General features: G+C 37.8%; 1 protein-coding gene across 2 annotated transcripts in view; it reads right to left on the reverse strand.

Annotated features, from left to right (window-relative positions):
• The window catches only part of B3GALT1 (beta-1,3-galactosyltransferase 1), a 334,916-nt gene that overhangs the window by 163,022 nt on the left and 154,335 nt on the right, over nucleotides 1–17,559 (reverse strand). For both annotated transcript variants that reach the window (XR_007768334.1, XM_050916293.1), the window contains exon 2: nucleotides 9,716–9,872. The gene's annotated coding sequence lies outside the window, so the exon portion shown is untranslated. The remainder of the gene's footprint in view (nucleotides 1–9,715; nucleotides 9,873–17,559) is intronic.

The following is a 17,559-nucleotide window of genomic DNA, read 5'->3' on the forward strand; positions in this document are numbered from 1 at the left end:
GCTTACCTTGTTCAATTTTTATTTAGCCTGATATGCCATAATAATTTACTGCACCAAGGGATGATTCTGATCTTAGGCTGGTTTTACACTGGTGTAACTTCAGCCGGTGGAAGAAAATAAGTGAGATCAGCATCAGATCACATTTCTGTAATTTTCTTGACTTTGAGTCTAAAAGAATTTTCATGAATGGGCTCAAAGTAAATAAAACAAACTTAACTTAGAAAACAAAGTAAAGAAATATCAGCAAATTATTATAGCATATTTGAATAAACACAATTGCATCAGCCAGTTATTAATCTTCTAATCAAAATTTCTACTCCTCTCAATGCATCATATGTCACTGAGGTCAATGGGAGCCCTGTGCAAGCAGCACTTCCAGGAGTGTATATATATGTGTATTAGTTAAAATGTTAATTTTCAAAGGCTACTTCTCAACATTTTTTGTTTGCTTGTTTGTTTTTATCAATAATTGTTGAATTGTGTCAGATGATCCATGGGCCAAATCCTGGCCCTACTGAAATCAATAGCAACGCCCCACATTTTCCCTCATGTCATGGGCTGCATCTGTACCCTTCCCACCATTATTAATCTTGTTTTTCTCTAGGGGGAGGGATAGCTCAGTGGTCTGAGCATTGGTCTGCTAAACCCAAGGTTGAGAGTTCAATCCTTGAGGGGGCCATTTGGGGATTGGTCCTGCTTTGAGCTGGGGGTTGGACTAGATGATCTCTTGAGGTCCCTTCCAATCCTAATATTCTATGATTCAGGTTGTCAACATGTTAAATGCTATTGGGAGGATGTATGCAGTGGTGGTGTAACCATTTTGGTCCCAGGATATTAGAGGGAGAAGGTTGGTGAGATATCTTTTATTGGGAGGACTAAATTGGGACAATGGATGGAGATATTATGTTGGAAGGTATCAGAGGGTGTCATCAACCAGTTGTTTGATCTACAGACAGTTGCAGAAGTGCTTGCAGCTGTGGCTCTGCTAAACAAATTCCAGAGGCTCCCCTACTTCTTCCCTTCTAGTTTTCCAATTTCCCCTTCACACACACACACAAACCCATAGAGTTCTGCCCATGAATGCCTAGAACATTCCCCGACATTCTGAAATTGATCAGAAGTGGTGTTCCAAAGTTAAGTTACATTCAAACACAGAAATGCTATCAAGCTGAGTTTTGGCTTCACAAGTTTAGCCAATAATTGTGTGTTTGTGCACTGTTGCACAGCAACACTGCCCACTAAATAATGTTACTTTCTAAATATTGTTATGTAAGCAGCAATATGGCACACAGAAATATATTGTTCAACAGTCTATATTGGTTACCAACATATAAGGTATAGTTTAAACTATGAAGAATAAAAAATGGATTCCAGGTCAAAATTGTCAAACTGGGTACCTAAAAGTAGGAACATGATTTTTAAAATTTTAGTCCTTGAAGTCTTTAGTCTTTCGAACACAATATGACAAACTTTATTCTACTCATGCTACCCTTAACATTATATTAGCATATTCAAGACTCTATATTTTAATTTTTAAAGGAGAGTGCGGACTAGCATTACTTGTCCACTAAGTATTGAGACAATAGCTATGTAATTGTGACAGTCAAAATCTTTTCTAATGCTACAGACCAAAAAAGCTATAGTTTTAAAGGACTAATTACATACAATTGTCCATTTTTAAATATGAGTACTATAATGACAATCCTCCAGATAAACATATATATATGTACTTAGAGTGATTACAATACAGCAATAACCCATCACCACTTATTATTATAAAACCATAAACTATTATTCAGTACACTGTAATATTCAAAATCTAATTGAAAGTGCTAGTTTAGCATAATTCCCACAAGCCATCATTCTTTAATATTGTGAAATGAATGAGGCTTTTGTGGAGCTATTAATTGATACTGACAAGCAATAACCACTGGAATGAAACTCCAATTATGAAAGGCAATTAATCACATTTACTGTCATCTGTGGTGTCAAACAAAATTCAATAAAATTCTAAACAGTAAAAAAAATAATAAACGGGGGGGGGCGTTATGCCTCTTATGTTTTAATTCATTTCATGGAAATCAGATTGTCCTTTGATGGGGTAATCAAGCAATTACAAAAGCGCTATTTTTCACTATTAATGCAGTGTTTGATTTTGCTATATTCTCAGATTTAAAAAAAAACTAACTGTTTTTCCTTCTTGATGTCGACTTATACTATATTGCATATTTATTTCTAAAGCAGTCTGTATAGGTAGTAGCATAATTGGTCTTATGGCAGAGAAGTATCTTTAAAAATAAAAATGTCCAGGTCTTATCTGAGCATTTCAGCCACAATCCAGGACAACACCTAAACATATACTTAACTTTTAGCATGTAGGGCATAAGCATGTGCACAAGGATGCTTTCCTGAATTGTGGCCTTATAGCACGTTCATCGCTGTGGTATCTAAATACTAGCAAAATTATTTAAAGCAAAATTCAGTGAGAAAGAATTCATTACCTATCCATTTGTATAATTATGTTTTAGTTTGCATGAACTTGTAAATGGCTTTTAAATTCTGTTCCTTTTTCCAAGAACAGTTGCCAGTCAATGAACTTTAAATAGGCCTTTCGAACACCACATTTTGGCATTCACACGGGTACAAAAGAATGTAAAACAGTTTAGTACCTTAGTAATTGAGTTGACAGGCCCAATGTAAAATTCAGAAATCACATTTAGATCCTATGTTTGCAAAGTGGGCTCACAGTGTCATTTGACATGATGCTTTTTCAACGGTGTTCTCTAGAAGTCCTTTACTTATACTTCTCCAAAAAAGTGACATGTCATAGCCACCTTGCTTGTGTCAAGAGAGGTGAGTAGACTTCCTTCAGACCCCATCAAAGTGCCAGCCAGAAAAGGTCACTTGACAGCAGTGTAAGGAAGCCCCTAGCTCGCAGGTGATGTTCACTCTGTTCTGACCTGTAGCAATCTCAGTCCCTGTTGGGTGGGCAGCTGCAAGCACAAACTTAGCCAACCATTTGCCATGAGAGTGTGATCAATTGTCGATGGTATAAATAGATGGCACTGACTAAAATTTAACATTGTGAAAACAACAGCTGGATCAACTTCTGCTGAGAATAGTCTCAGTTCAGAAAGTCAGAGAAATCCTAAATATTTTCTTTAATATACTTTGCTGGTCATTGGTAGCTTTATCTGCCCTTTATAGTCCATCAAATGTAGGACGCCTTAAAATGAATCACCAGAGCAGTAATAACAGCTGCTCACCCTACATTGGAATACCCAACAGAAGCATCTTCGTGTAAGAAGCACATGAGAACTGACATTTGAAGGAGTAATACATGTCTGAGGAAACCCTAAAATAGACATAACTGTATTTAGTTAGGTCTTGGGCACTTCCAAAAACACATTCTTTCCATTCAGTGAAGCTATATTAAAAAAATATTGCAGCCTCTTGTAATAAAAGTTTAAGATAAAGAGGCAAATGCACTAAAAAAAAATCTTATTCTTATTTATATAGTAAATGTAATAACTTGCTCTGTTTTTAAATATTGTATCTTTGTCCAACCCCAGCAGACATGGGGATGTACCGTTGTGGTTTTATAATAGTTAACATAATACGTAATTAGGTCAAGGCTTTGGATCCCATGCTGTTTAAAATTCTGTTATGAGGGCACCATCACCCTTTTCCCTCTAGGTTATTTAGTGACATTACTAATAGATAACAAGTGTGCTTTTTTCCACTAAATATATTTGAATTTTTAACTCTGAAACGTTTGACCTCTTTTAGCTATTTTAACTAAATAGAACTCTAAAAAAACTGCACATAACTAATATCAATAAAGGCAATGGCTTTGTAAAAAATTAAATTGATCAGACCATCAACCTCAACTGTGTTGAGAAATAGTGTTTGGAGATGGTCCTTTTCCACTGCTGAAGTTCAAAGACTCTTGCATTTATTTTTCTTTGATGTGATTCTGGACTGTTAAACCTGCATCAGGACTGTGTGCCAAGTTGTAAAAAGAGTCTCCCCAGTTTATCATAAAATAATTAGGTTGCACAGGGCATTATTTGAACAACAATTGGTATTATTTGTAACCTTAATTTGAGTTAACTCCATTTCATACCAGTAAAGGGTTTTTGGGGTGGTGGTTGTGTGTGGGTTTTTTAATTATTATTATTCATTTCTCCTTCTAAAAAGTTCTTGTTTCAGTACCAACTTTGAACACCCACAGTCAAAATTCCTGACAGCAACTTCATCCTATATTTTAGCACAGAAAATTTTGTTGCCAAGGTAACTGACTTTATCGGTAAAAGGAAATTCAAAATATTCAAAACTACAGGGATGTAAGTTCTAAATGTATCAGGGTAAAACGACTACTAATTCTGTCAAACACTAGTTGTTATGATGTGGAGTCAAACATAAATATTCTATGTGGAAAAAAATCTAGAATCTTGAAAATATTTTCTGTTTTAATAGTACATATTTTTTTAAAAAAGATATATTTTGGACTATTTCACAAATGGTTTATAAAGCAGATGATGTGTCACAAAAATGTACTATTTAAACCCTGGTCCATCAATTAACCCATTTTCAAAACTCCCACTGGCTTTAATGAGAGTGCCACACTTGGAATAATTGCATGATCAGCCCTAATTGTACAGTACTTTTTCTTTACCATATCTTTGAAGTTTTTGCTCTTACTGAAGACATTTGCAAGAAAACAGAATCACTCATGCTGCTGATTCCCCACTGAATAATAACCCTCTGCTGGTGACATCACAGTCATTCTACAGCAACCAGTTCTGATGTCAAAAACAGAAGATTATGACTCTAAGTGGGGAATAAGTATGATTGACTCTGACTGAGAAGTGGTGGAAAATTATTAGCTGTTTATACAATATAGAAAATGTTATGGCTGGGCATTTATTTTAGATATATATGCAAATTTTAGGTGCAATACTTGGACTGAGGCTCATCTTACTGCAAACTCAGCTGGACTATTCACATGGATAAGTATTTGCACTATCAGGGCTTGAGATTGTAAGCTTCCCTGTGCTTCATACTGTATTAAACATTTTGGGTAAAATTTATAATAAATACTTGCAGCCCTGATCATACACCCACTGAATTAAACAGAAGTACTTGAACTGATGTCAAGGACCCTAATGGTACGTCTACACTGCATCAGGGAGCATGCCTCCCAGCCTGGGTAGTCAGACTTCTGCTACCTCTGCTTAAGCTAGTGCTCTAAAAATAGTATTGCGGACATTGTGGCACTATTTGCTTGAGTCCAAACCAACCCGATCCCCTGAGTCTGAGCTCGGGTGGCTAGCCCAAGCTGCTGCCCATGCTACAACGTTCACACTGCTATTTATAGTGCACTAGCTCAAGCAGGGCTAGCTCACATCTGTCTACCTAGGCTGGGAAGCAAGCTCCCAGCTGCAACATGGACATATCCTCGATCACATAGATGCTTGAGCATCTGGCCATGACACTCTAAATACACTTCTTTGGCGACTGATATATGAACAGATGACTGTTCTGATATTTTCTTACTACCAATGTATTTTATAAGCAGCATGGCTTCTTCATTCATTTCTAGAAGTAAAGGCTTAAATTGTTTATATATGGCGTACCATGGTATTTAGAGCCAAAACACTCTTACAGTGAACATGCAACCACAAAAGTTCAATTGGATGAAGACAGTTCTTTCTAGTGTTGTCTAATCAGGATTATTTTAATTTAAAATATAAAAGTCATGATATAATCATTTGCCTTCAGAGAATGTGACATTATCAATAAGTCCAGATTTTTATCTTCAGAAGTCTGAGGACCCCTCAGACACATGGCTGCAACCCACATTGATTTAGAGCTCAAATCTGCATGGTGCTCAGCACTCTGGCCCTGATCCAGGAAAACATGTAGGCACATGCTTAACTCTGAGCATCACAACAGTCTCATTGACTTTAATAGTATACTCATATTCTTAAAGTTAAGCATAGATCTGAATCAGTGCTCAGCATCTTGCAGGACTGAACCCTTAATTCTGAGGGCCAAATCCTGTAATTTTTATTATGGTAAAATTCCTACTGAAGTCAATGGGACTTTGGTCAACCCACATACTTTTATGGTCCCCATCATCATAATATCCTTCAAAAATACTGAATACTTTTCAGGCTGGAGGAGAAATGGCTTGATTAGTTTCTAGGTTTTTTGTTTGTGTATGAGGGTATGTTTTGTTTTTGTCTTTTTGTCTGTGCAGGTAGAGAAATTTTGAGTGAAAGCTAAGTTGAAGAAATGAGTTTTGCACGTAGTTCCCAAAGCAGCTATGTCCATGGTCATTTTTGCTTCTTGTGGCCCGTAAAAGTTGTACTTCCCACACTCATGAGCCACCCCCTAGTGATTGACAGTTTTGTTGTTACAGTGGAACCTAGTTGTCATGGGAGATCATGGCTGCAGTGAGAAAGAATCTCTTGGATACCCAAGGTCAATGCTATGAGAGCCTTTGACTATGGGACAGAGATCTTGATTCAATGGGGAGCCAGTGGGGTGAGCTAATGTGCTCACAGCAATCTGTTTTGCTAAGCACAAAGACTAATGCAGTCTATTTCAGCTTATTCAACATGTGGGGCTTCATTCCCAGATATCATGAATTGGCAAAAAAAATCAAAGCTGGAGATCATATGTGAGTGGCTTACTGTGGCCAGGTATTTAGGCCTCCCCCTGGGTCTGAGTTAAAGTGAGCAGTTGGTGAGGATCTGGCAATGTTCCAGTTTCCCTGGATACAGCATATTTGTTCCATATTCCTAAACACTGTGCCGGTGCTCTGTTGTGGGAAAAGACAAAGCTAGCAAAGATACACTCCAGGGTACAGCTGATTAAAAAAAAAAAAAGTTTCTGACACTTTTTTCTATTGGGAAAATGCTGATTCCATTGAAAATGTTTTGCTGGAATGTATTGACTTCACTAAATTTTTTGATGGGAATTTATCAACAGGATTCTCCATTTCAATAAGGTCAAAACGTTTTACTTCAATAAGTTTGAAACATTTCATTGCAACTTTTATCACTTCAACTTATTTATAATATAATGTTACTTAAAAGTCAAAACAAAATTGAAACCAAATATTTCTACCTTATCAGAATGAAACACGTTGATAAGCTTTTTCAATGTTTCCAAAACAAAATATCTTAGAATTTTTGTTTTGTGGTAAATTTCAAAATTGCAACCTTTTAATGTGATTTGGAGATGAAAGGAAATTTTGACATGTCAGAACTTCCCACAGAACTGCCCAGCTGTACTCTAGGTGAATGGAAAATGGAGGTGCAAGTGGGAAAGCAATTTTTTTTTAAAGGTTACGGATATTCGGTTGCTTAGGCCTGTATAACAGATGTGTAACTTTCATACTTAGGTAGTGGTAGCATGTAATATCACAGACAAGTTCTGCTGGATCCTCTGTATTTTAAACTCTGGAGCAATGGTGGACAACTTGCAGCCCATGGGCTGCATGCGGCCCATCAGGGTAAGCTAATTGCAGGCCGTGAGAGATTTTGCAGACATTGACTGTTCACAGGCACGGCCCCCCGCAGCTCCCAGTGGTTGCGATTCACCATTCCTGGCCAATGGGAGCTACAGGAAGCCACGGCCATCCCATTCCTACATATTTGACTAAATATGTAATATTTTCTAGTGAATTAATCTGCCATTTTGTAAAAGGAGGGTGGTTTTTATGCCCTGAAAACTGCTCATTTGCCCTAATTTCAAAAGGCCATGATTAATTTAGGATCCCTTTCTTTAAGACTTTTCAGTAAATTATTTTTTCATGGTTAGTTCTACACATTCTTTAGCTGTGTATCTGGAGTCTCGTCTTCAGAGATTATTGGATTAACGTTTTCTGTAGATTGCCACAGAAAATTTGATGGACAACTGCGTTATGACATTGTATATAGAATTATGCATGGCATTTCCTGGCTTTGATTTCTTTCAGATTGTCCATGGGACTTTTATATAAGATAGTTTCCAATTTCTTCCTTTTTAAATGTTCCTGGTAGAACTGAACTATATTTAGAGATAGGCAGATAACTGATTTTTCAGTTCAGTGGATGAACTAAAAAATCGCCCCCAAAAATTCATGTCAGGTTGATCCAAAATGACAATTTTTCAGTTTCTCACTGAAATGATTTTTTGTTTGTTTTAGATTGAACAAAACAAAACATTTTGTGTCATTTTGGGGTGTTTTTATGTCTCCCCCATTTTTAGTTAAATCTAGTTAAATTTCTAAATAAAATGCTGCTTTGAATCAAAATGTTGAAAGTTTCATTTAAAAAATGTCAAAACAAAATGTTTATATTTTCTTTGGAATCTCCCTCCCCTTTTTTGGAGCCAAAACCATTCTCCAAATGCCACCCAAATTTGCAAATAGTTCGTCAATCCAAAACTGCATTTTTTTGTGAATAAACTATTCACTGAAAAAAAAAAATTGCCCAACTCTAATTATATTGTCTGTTCACTATCTGGAGAGTGCTACAGCATGCATCCAGTCTCCAATATTCAGTTTCCCCTGTCAGTCTGCCCCCATTACAGATTGTATTGCTATAATCAAGAACTATGCACCTTTGATGATTATTCTCTGCACCCTGAAAGTGTTCAGTTCTCCTTTAGTCTTTAGTGCACTCCCCAAGGAAATACAAAATAATAATGTGCCATATGGCAAATGGAATCAGCTTCAACTCCATGCAGCATCTTCTATCATATGGTATTTTACAATATGACAGTCACAAGTTTTGTAACTGATGAACATTGCATCTCCTCACATAGCTCTGACTCTATACAGTATGCTGCTTTTCTCACTAGAGAAAATACTGTTAATCTTTTCTTATATCTAAATAAAGGACACGTATTTTGCTGAAATTCACAGTACACAAAGTAAATAAGATGCAGAAATAGCTCAGTTTGTGGTAATTTAAATAAATGGCACAAAGTGCTTTATGTTTGCATTTATACAATAGTTGCATATCCATATGAGTTCTGCTTTCTCAGTATTAATGTGTATTTTTTATGATGTAACATTAATAATAAGCATAGATGTAACTTGGGAATGTTGGCTGAATGGTCACCTCAAAGCAGGGGTCGGCAACCTTTCAGAAGTGGTGTGTGCCGAGTCTTCATTTATTCACTCTAATTTAAGGTTTTGCGTGCTGGTCATACATTTAAACATTTTTAGAAGGTCTCTATCTATTAAGTCTATAATATATAACTAAACTATTGTTGTATGTAAAATAAATAGGGTTTTTAAAATGTTTTAGAAGCTTCATTTAAAATTGAATTAAAATGCAGAGTCCCCTAGACCGGTGGCCAGGACCCAGGCAGTGTGAGTGCCACTGAAAATCAGCTCGAGTGCCGCCTTTGGCACGCGTGCTATAGGTTGCCTACCCCTGCTTTAAAGTGTTATTTATGCTTCTAGGTACCACTCACATGATACCATAGTGAAGCTAGGTGCTGAAGTTGGGGTTATTCATGCTTCAAAGCAAGTCAAATGCATGTTTAATATCAGAAGAAAATATGTTTGTAATTAATGCAGAGAAAATACTGCTCAGGAAGGAAGTCCCAGCAGATATCTGTGTGTGTGCACGCACGCACCTGTAATCCTTGCATAATCCGAATAAGCTTCAGTCACCTTACATATTGTTAGGTAATGGTCTAAATTGCTTACCTGACTTAGACAATGTTCCGTTTTTCTCCCTTCATTAATTGTTCTTCTTTGCTTAGCTGTGCCATGCCCATAATTTCATAATTCTTCATTCTGTGCCATTTTTCATCTTGCCTTCTCCACCTCGTATCGAACAAGTGCTGGTTGCATATTGATAAGCCTGTGTTGGAAAATAGTCACACGTTATATAGGGATGAGCCAGAGTTTTTATTTTTTATTATTCATGTATCTTGCATGAAAACAGATTTACAGCAGGATGTTAGCTATTTGTACAGAGAGCTCCAAGGGCCATGTTCTAATGTCAAAGAAGAAGTTGGTACCTGTGAACACTGTTGTAATTTATATGGCTAAGCAGCTTAAATCCACTCACTTGAGTAACACAATGTACACAATTTCTTTTGGTGGGATAATGCAGCAAATGAGATATTGCAGGAACAATAATAGACGTGTTTTCATAAAATAAATTGTGGGGCTTTATAGAAAATAGGAGCAACTTGCCTACAGGCAAGTTACTGTTAAACTGCTGCCTAGAAGCAGAAGTAATACTTTCAGAATGCCCAGTCAGATTTAATAGAGCCACAAGCTGATGGAATTAATGCCTTATCCATGGATGTTTAGATCAAATCCTACAATTTACAGCATATGTGGACCCCTATGCAGTACTTCATTGACTTTAATGGAGCTCCAGTTTGGCACAGTGGACCACCCTTTGTATTGTAAATTGCAGGATTCGGGCTTTGATCTCTTTCCTCCTCTGTTCATGCCTTTTGTTTTTCTCTCAGTCCTCAACCTCTACCTCTTTCCCTGTTTCTGCCCATCTCTCTATCCTCAATTCCTCCTGTTTTCCCATCTCTCTTCATACAACTAGCCAGGCATTAAAGGCAAGAGCCATCACATTAAAATTGTATTGTTTTACTTTATTAATTTCCCTTTTAACTATTTCCATCATCTCATTTCTAATCTTCTGACTTCCTTATTTAAATCTTAAATACCGTGGGTTTAATCATGATTTTTTTTGATGTAACGTATTTTTGTCATACTAACAGGAATAAAAAGTAATTAACTACCATAAGATCTTTAATAAAATTTAAAAACTAGGGTTTTTGTAAAGGTGCTAAAAAATGTATATAAGATTTACAAGGTCAAATTTGAAGGCACTTTTCAAAATAAACAGCATCCACCTTTAAAAAGAATGTCATCTTTATTGGCCAAATCCTGTTCCCATGGAAGACAACGACAAAGATTATTGGGACCAGACCTCAATGCTTAGTAATTCCAGCAATACCAGCACTTGGAAATACCCATGATAGATTTCTTTAAACCACTTATGAAAATTATTAAGACTATTAATTAGCCAGAGTCCCATTGCAGTGGAAGAATATGCTCCTCGATAGATCAACATGCCACAGAGCCTGTACTGGTGGCTTTCTGTGGTCAGTGTGGCTCAGAGGTACACAGATATATTCTGTTTAATCATATCTTAAATCTATAATGACTCAGGTCAAAAAGAGCAAAATTTGGCCTGAGGATTGATTTTTTTTTTGTCTCTCTCTGTCAAACTATCAAAAGATTTTCATGAAATAAATTCAGACATCAAAAATCTCTACCAACAATAACTGTTATCTTATTTATTGCATAGTGCTATGATTAATTACATTTTAATATAATTTAGGATGTAATGTGCATTTCTTTAGAGCATGCCACATTCCATTAAGGTAGCCAGCTTTTCACAGAGGAGGATATTAAATGAAACTAGTTCATTACTTGCCTGAAAATGCATGTACTACACCAAAGTATTATGTTATCTGTGATTAGTTTGCGCAAGCCATCTGTCATCTTCGCCACCCCCACAGTACCTCAGAAAGCAGAGAGGCTAGAGAAGAGAAGTATATATACTTTTGACAACATAACCACCTGTTACCATTAATTTCAGTTAGCTGTGAGAGATATGGACTAAAAAAGGAGGCGGCTATCAAGGCTATTTCCTAGTGTACTGGGGAACAAGTATCACTACTGTTGACTAAAGGGCTTTTAAAATCTTGAAGAGCATGTATGGTTCATGTCAGAAGATGTATACACAAGCAGTTTACAGTTGGGAACTGGAACCAAAAAGCAGAAATTTCAGGCAGGTAGAGTATTGGGGTATGTTCCACTAGAGGGGAAAAAAAATTCCCCTCCCTTTTGCTGGGAAAATGGGATTCCATGTTGAAAAAGCAAACCATTTCTCTCTAATGGTTGCATGGATTTTAAAATTTATTTTGTATTCATGCACTGAAATGTGCTTTGGTTTTTTAGCATTGTATGAGAGAATCACAGAATATTAGAGTTGGAAGAGACCTCAGGAGGACATCTAATCCAACCCCCTCCTCAAAAGCAAGACCAATCCCAACTAAATTATCCCAGCCATGGCTTAGTCAAACCGGGCCTTAAAAACTTCTAAGGATGGAGATTCCACCACCTTCCTAGGTAACCCATTCCACTGCTTCACCACCCTCCTAGTGAAATAGTGTTTCCTAATATCCAACCTAGACCTCCCCCCCCTGCAACTTGAGACCATTGCTTCTGTTCAGTCATCTGCTACCACTGAGAACAGCCTAGCTCCATCCTCTTTTTAACTCCCTCCACCTTCAGGTAGTTGAAGGCTGCTATCAAATCCCCCCCTCACTCTTTTTTTCTGAAGACTAAATAAGCCCAGTTCCCTCAGCCTCTCTTTGTAAGTCATGTGCCATAGCCTAATCATTTTTGTTGCCCTCCGCTGGATTCTCTCCAATTTGTCCACATGCTTTCTGTAGTGGGGGGCCCAAAACTGGATGCAATACTCCAGGTGTGGCCTCATCAGTGCCAAATAGAGGGAAATAATCACTTTCCTCGATCTGCTGGCAATGCTCCTACTAATGCAGCCCAATATGCGGTTAGCCTTCTTGGCAACAAGGGCACACTGTTGACTCATATCCAGCTTCTGGTCCACTGTAATCCCCAGATCCTTTTCTGCAGAACTGCTCTTTAGCCAGTCGGTCCCCAGCCTGTAGCTAGATATTCAGAGTTGGAAACAGGTATGAGCTCTGCTGCTGTTCAGTTCACTATGAAAATGCTGCCACCAAATTATTGGGGCAATTTCCCTATCATTCACGGAGTCTTTTCATCTTTCAATACTGCTAAATAATCTTTATCAGAGTGGATTCATCCTTAAGGCTAACAAAGCTACTCCTGGAGAAAAATGTTTTGCTTTTGGAATGGATTAGATGATCAGATGATATGATGGATTAGCAAATGGCAGGTATTAAAAAAAATTATTAGAGAGGGAGAAGGAAACACCTAAAATTCCTTTACCCCCACCCCATCCCATGCAAACTACAGCAGGAGAACACTGTGCTTGTTTCATCAACATCCCAGTTATATATTACCAAAGCAAAACATAAACTTTCCAAGCAAAGATCATTTCTTGTAAATTTGTTTGCTGAGTGGTGATTCCTCCTCCCCTATGGCTGTGGAAAGGCATTATTGTTTGGGGACATAAGTGAATACATGCCATAGACCCTCACTTTTCTCTCTAGAGTGCACAAAACCCTAGTACACAAGGCTTATGGTAGAATAAGGGGGAAGGAGGTGCGATTTTTGTAATTGCAATTTTGCTAAAATGTGACCAATGCATCACTGTCTGAAGTGGCAGAGATAAAAGGAGAGCTATAAAGGACATAAAACAGTTCTAGGAAGAGGAAGAAAACAAGCTTTCCACACCATTGTGCCTAACTCTCTTTGGACTAATCTGATTCTCACTTTCCTATTTTTCAGCCCACTCCAAAATCCTATCCTTAACCTGAAACAAATTCACCACAGTAGCTGTCACTGCTTCAAGCAATCTCCATGGTAACTTGTGCTCTGCTTGTAACATTTTGTGTTCAGTTGGTTTCCTTAAAATAAGAATAAACTGGAACACTTGCCCACCCCATGAACCTAATCTTTCTAATATTTAGGAAAAAAATCAATTAAGGGTCTTCCTCCATTTGCCACAGTACCCCAGTCCCTCCCTGTCACAGCTCTCTGTTAATTGGGTTACCCCAGCTTCTTCATCTTCCAGAAATCTAATTTTTTCTGTCAGAGCTGTTGTGGGATCCAGGGTACTGACTAATGCTAATTATTTTGTGTTCTGGAGCACACAGTAAAGCATGTTAGAGTTGAATAACGTGTCAGAGGTGTGCAGTACAGATCCTGTTATTTGTCCGAAGCCCACTGGAAAAGAAGGACTTTAGGCCCCTGCTTGTAGGGAAACCTCCCTCCATCCAACAACCAGAATGAGGGTGAGATGGGCAGCCATCAGTGGGAGCAGACCACTGGGAATCTCCATTTCAGAAGGTAGTACCAGCACAGAGAGACAGCCTATTGAGGAGAGAATTTTTAGGTGTGGGGAACAATCCAGGCCTGTTAGGGAAGGAGGATAAAAGATCAAATAAGCAAATGAACTTTAGATCCTGTGACTCTTCAAAAGTTCTCCTATCATTACTCTGTGTGGTATTTCTACCTGCTATTCCTAGATACTTCTAGCTAGTTTCTAATTTTTGTCTTCATGCCCTATTTTTATTTCCACCAGACCATCCAATTTGGCTTTATCAGCTTTGTCAGGCTCTTTCATAAGATAATTCCTTTGTCTCTTCTTTTCTAGTGAGAATAAGATCAATATTCTTTATACCATAACTTAAATTCTCAAGATATGGTATACAATTATGGGAAAGTCCTAAAGAATGAAACCAATAGAGTTCTATAGAAATTACTCTAAAAACTTATTAAATTTCATACAGAACAACTTTCTATACTATTTTAAATCATCCTATAAAATCCTATAGCAGAGGTGTAATTCTCTATTAAATTATATAGGATTGTCTAAAAATTCTATAGGAAGATTGTTGCTTTATATGAAATACTATGAGACTTTCTCATAAGGGGCTCAGATGAGCGCACTATAAAAACGCATATGGAATAGAATAGACTGTATCTTTGTTGCACTGTATTATACCTTCTATAAGTGCCAGATCCTAGTGGACTCCGGTGTATACTCATTGGTTTCAATGGGAGGTTGCCTGAATGAGGATTTTGTTCAGATCTCAGGTTTTGGTCCCAGAGAAACAAAGTAATATTATCCTTCCCATGACAAATGTTATAGCAACTCCTTTTTGCCCCTTTTCACTGTAGTGGTGCACAGTAAGGCAGTGATTTCAATGATTTTTCCAAATCAACATGCAGTTCCTTTCCCCAATCAGCATGCCGGATGGCAACCCCATTTCATGTGTATCCATGCTACATTATCTAGCTTGGTGCATTGCATCCACAGTAACTCTCCATTTGTATAGAATGAACTCTACTTGTCATTTACTGGCTCAACTCACCTTAGCTACGCAAATTCCTTGAAATCTGGTTGTATTAGAAAAAAATCTTCCGTATTCCTCTCCAAATTGTTCCTCTGATTCTAGCTTCATTTGCAAATTAGAAATTTTGTTTTCAATATCTTCAGCCCAACTGTTCGCATCCAGAATAGTATGAGTACCTCAGAAATCATATCTATGACCTTAATCATTCCCCTGGAAACTTTTTTTTCCAACTTGAAAAATTGAACCTACGGCTAACTTTGTCTCCAGCTGTGCAGGCAGTATTCTCACTAACACTCTAATTTACCCCTTATGCCATAGCTCTTTGCTATAGACATTAATTTCTGAAGGCACAGCCTTGTCAAATCAAGGTATACTAAATCCACTGAATTCCTCTAATCTATCAAGGCAGTAATATCTTCAAAGGACTCCAACAGTTTAGTAAAGCATGACCTCCTCTGCCAGAAACCATGCTGGCTATCCTTTATCAGACGGTGCTTTCCCAGGTGTTCACCCATCACATTCCTTAAGATAGCTATTTTCTCCATAAGTGATGCTCCACTCCCTGGGCTCTAGTTTCCTGATTTAATAATACATTTTTTTTTGTCTCTTGCATGTGGGTTGTGTTTCCTCCACTTAATTTCTCTTGACTCTAGTGAATATTAAATATGTTTTAAGATTTGTCAGTTTCTTTGCTCATTTTCTTTAAAACTTGTGAATAAATTGGGCCTGATTCTCTAATGATTTATACCAGTGTAGCACCACTGACTTTAAATTGCAGGGTCTTTTAGACACAGGTGTGACTGGGGTTCCAGTGGGGGCCAGCTTTGGTCACCCAGTTAGGGTGAACTGCAAAGAATGGGGCAGACAATCCCCAAAAAGCTGGTGGATATTCCAATACTTAGATTTACCAAGCCAGCATAAAACAGCTTCTTTATTACCTTACTGGTTACTTAGAAATCCACACAACACAGTTCCCTTAAAATGATCCAGCCTCAGGCCTCCAGCTGAGTATCCAAGTCAAATATGATGATTTCTGAAACGCTTATTTCATCATATAAAATAAAAGATTCTACCAATCCCAAAGGATCGGACACATTACCTCCCAGGTTATTGGCTATTCCAGATCTTACCCAAATACACACTACAGCCAATTCTTATTAACTAAACTAAAAATTATTAAAAAACAGAAGAGAGAGAGTATGGTTAAAAGATCAATATACATGCAGACATGAGTTCAATTCTTAAGATTCAGATTCATAGCAGAGAACATAAGAACAACATAAGAACAGTTGTACTGGGTCAGACCAAAGGTCCATCCAGCCCAGTATCCTGTCTATCAACAGTGGCCAATTCCTGGTGCCCCAGAAGGAGTGAACCTAACAGGTAATGATCAAGTGATCTCTCTCCTGCCGTCCATCACCACCCTCTGACAAACAGAGGCTAGGGACACCATTCCTTACCCATCCTGGCTAATAGCCATTAATGGACTTAACCTCCATGAATTTATCCAGTTCTCTTTTAAACCCTGTTATAGTCCTAGCCTTCACAACCTCCTCGGGCAAGGAGTTCCACAAGTTGACTGTGTGCTGTATGAAGAAGACTTTATAGACTCATAGACTCCAGAACTGGAAGGGACCTCGAGAGGTCATCAAGTCCAATCCCCTGCCCTCATGGCAGGACCAAATATTGTCTAGACCATCCCTAATAGACATTTATCTAACCTACTCTTAAATATCTCCAGAGATGGAGATTCCACAACTTCCCTAGGCAATCTATTACAGTGTTTAACTACTCTGACAGTTAGGAACTTTTTCCTAATGTCCAACCTAAATCTTCCTTGCTGCAGTTTAAGCCCATTGCTTCTTGTTCTATCATTGGAGGCTAAGGTGAACAAGTTTTCTCCCTCCTCCTGATAACACCCTTTCAGATACCTGAAAACTGCTATCATGTCCCCTCTCAGTCTTCTCTTTTCCAAACTAAACAAACCCAATTCCTTCAGCCTTCCTTCATAGGTCATGTTCTCAAGACCTTTAATCATTCTTGTAAACCTTCCTTTTATTTGTTTTAAACCTGTTGCCCAGTAATTTCATTTGGTGGCCCCTTGTTCTTATATTACGGGAACAAGTAAAAAACTTTTCCTTATTCACTTTCTTCACATCACTCATGATTTTATATACCTCTATCATATCCCTCCTTGGTCTCCTCTTTTCCAAGCTGAGAAGTCCTAGCCTCTTTAATCTCTCCTCATATGGGACCCATTCCAACCCCCTAATAATTTTAGTTGACCTTCCCTTAACCTTTTCTAATGCGAGTATATCTTTTTTGAGATGAGGAGACCACATCTGTACGCAGTATTCAAGTTGTGGGTGTACCATGGATTTACATCAGGGCAATAAGATATTCTCCATCTTATTCTCTATCCGCTTTTTAATGATTCCTAACATCCTGTTTGCTTTTTTGACTGACGCTGCACACTGCATGGAC

The sequence above is a fragment of the Gopherus flavomarginatus genome, chromosome 10 (genome assembly GCF_025201925.1).
Source record: "Gopherus flavomarginatus isolate rGopFla2 chromosome 10, rGopFla2.mat.asm, whole genome shotgun sequence".
NCBI lineage: Eukaryota > Metazoa > Chordata > Testudines > Testudinidae > Gopherus > Gopherus flavomarginatus.